The sequence below is a fragment of the Lagenorhynchus albirostris genome, unplaced genomic scaffold (genome assembly GCF_949774975.1).
Source record: "Lagenorhynchus albirostris unplaced genomic scaffold, mLagAlb1.1 scaffold_137, whole genome shotgun sequence".
Lineage (NCBI taxonomy): Eukaryota > Metazoa > Chordata > Mammalia > Artiodactyla > Delphinidae > Lagenorhynchus > Lagenorhynchus albirostris.
Genome location: NW_026783360.1, coordinates 457,247 through 460,169, shown reverse-complemented (window position 1 = coordinate 460,169; position 2,923 = coordinate 457,247).

Here is a 2,923-nt window from a genome sequence, read left to right as displayed (position 1 = left end):
CAAGAGTATCCAGAGGTGATGGTGAGGGTAACTGCACTGGGATAAGGCAGCTGTGTGTATCAAAAGCTCAAACCCTTCTTGAGGCCAAGTCCAATATTTCTCTGGGCTGACTTGGCATATGTCTTTCAAATGCATCACAGAGATGTGCACACTCTGAATACACAATAGTTTTCATGATTAAGGAATATCACATAAGTGGTGTGAAATAACCAGCACATTCTATGACAGAATGTAAGTTCTGAGTTCTGGGGTAGCAATTATAATATTTGTACTTGGGAATTAATAAATAAACCCTGTGTTCCACCAATTTTTATTAAATCTACAGACAACACAAGGCAAGAAATATCCATCTTCTGCCACTAATCAGCTTTGATTGTGGGCAAATTATTTCCCATTTTGAACTTCATAATTTTCAGGTGTGAATAAGTTTCATAACCTCTTGAGAGAGTTGAGTGATTACATGATTTAGTAGGTAAGTGCTTCTCACATAACAAAAGCCAATAAATAAAAGCTATATATTATTATATGTTATTTATTATTTGTTCAGGAATATTGTCATTGAAAAGTCAGAGAGCCTTGAGGCAATGTGCACCCCTCTGCATGACTGGACAAGTTTTATAGTAAACTTGGGGTCAGGAGGTGTTGCCTGTATCATCTCCACTCTCATCAGTGTTCATCACCAGATGTGAGGACAAAGTGTGTATGATGAGTCCAGGTGCAAAGTTCAGTTGTCCCCTTGGTTCACATCTGTTGTGTAAGGGGAATTCTTTCCCTTGGGAAAGCAACTCATGGCTCATGAAGTGAAGAGCTAAAACCATGGAGAATCGAGCCAGCAGCCACTGGTGGGGATGACTGGGGCGCCTGAGTGAATGTCTAGGGGCTCCCAGGATGAGGGAACAGGCTGAGGAGGCCAGGTCTGCAGAGTCAAGTTTACACAAGGTCCCCACTTGCATCTGGGCCTGGGTGGAGCAGAGACATTTACGGGCTGGGATGCCAGCTCCTGCCTGGGAGCTGTAGTAGTATGGGGCAGAAAAGCAGGAGGTGCGGCCCATCTTTGTTTCTGAAGACACTCATCTTTCTGGCTCCAGACTCCAGGCTATAAGGAAGACTTGATTCTTGTTTTTCAGAGTTGTTTTAGCTATTCTAATTCCTTTGCCTTTCCAACTCAGATTCTTTAAAAGATAAATGCATATCCTGTTGTTGGTGCTGGCTTTTCTTTTCTTTATTATTATTATTTTTTAACTACCCTGGAAGTTCTACAAATGGCTATTTTCATTGAATAGTTCATTATCAACATCTTTCTAAGTCAGTACCTATAGATCTACCTCATTTAAAAAATATCAGTAACCCAAACAGCAATTGATAATAATGCATTGTGGGGATGCACTAACCAGAATTTATTTACCTAAATTCTCTTAATGTCTATGTTTTTGAAATACTCTGTTTTTATATTAAGTAAAGCTGATATCAATATTCTTATTACACATGAAATTTGCAGAGATGTTCCCCACGCAGCGTTTGTTTTTGACTTTGCTTGTGGAATATGTAAAGATCAATTTGTGGTCAAGTTTACCATTCATTTCTTTGATGGCTTCTGGACTTTTTAAAGAAATGCTTCACAAGGACTCCACTATGAAATCACAAATAAAAATTATTCATACATGTTTTCACCGAGTACATTCATCGTTTCAGTTTTTCACTCCACACAGCCCGAGTCGCCGCAATATCTCTAAGTCCGCCCCGGGAGCAGGGACCCGCCCGTGTGCTCGGGGATCCTTCGCTGCAGCCACCCGGCGACATGTTCCCAGCTCCCTGCCCCTTTCTGTCTGCTGCCGGGCTCGGGCCGCGTCGTACCGAGCCGGGGGCTAGCTCCGAGGCGGACGCCCCGGGACGAGCTCGGGCGTTTGGGCGGCCCGCGCTGCACCCTCGCCGGCCGGCGATTGGGATCCTTCCCGGTTCCGTTCTAGTCGTTTGCCGGGCGCTACATAGCGGCCGCTTTGAGATCGTCCCTTCCCTCCGTAGCTTCGGCGACTTTCTTGAGGGCTGTGACTCGGCCGCCAGGCGCGAGGCAGAGTTCCGGGAGGCGCTAATGCTGGCGGCGACTGTCCCGGTGGCGCCGAGGCATGGGCGCTTCCTGCTGTAGCCGGAGATTGGCCGAGCAGATTCATGTGGTGTGAGGCCGGCCTTGCGCTTCGGGGCTGTGGTTGGGTTGGTCCTGGTGGGTCTACCAGCCCGCCCTGGTACCCATCCGCCCGCAAGACTGAGCGTGGTTATAGGACACGGTGTCCGTGCCCGACGTCGTCCTCCACGTCCTGGTGGTCGTACTTTCTCAATTTTTCCGAGTCATCCGAAGATGCGGAACGACACAGATGTACTCGGACGGCGTTTGGCTTTCCTCGGCCTCTCCGCTGGATCCCGAACTATTTCACCAACTTTTTACGTCTCTCGCCGGAGTGGAGCCGGCCCGGATGGAGAAACAAGGAGCACTGGGAGGGCGACAGCGGGCCTCCTCTTCCTCCTTCCCGCGGGACCATGACGCCCGACCCACAGGCCGTCTGGCGGTGCTTCCTCGCCGCCTTGGGGACCCGGGTCCGTCCAGGTGCCGTCGCGGCAGTGGAGCTGCTCCACGGCGACCACCTTCGTTTCTCCAGGTTCCACGTGAAGCGGCCACGGGGCTCCGTACATGGGATACCCTTCAGGTCAGGCTGCATATACAATGTTCTCGTCACCTGTTCTCGGCGCAGCGCTTGTGTGTCGACAGCACACGCAGCTCCCCTCACCGCGGGGTACGACACGGAGTATCGCGGGCGAGCGGGGAGGACGCTCCAGGCGGCGGCCGTCCCACTTGTGTCTCGGTGTTCGGAGCCCGTAACAAACGTTTGTAAAACAGGGTGCGGCCTGGGCCGTCCGCAGATGGTCCGGA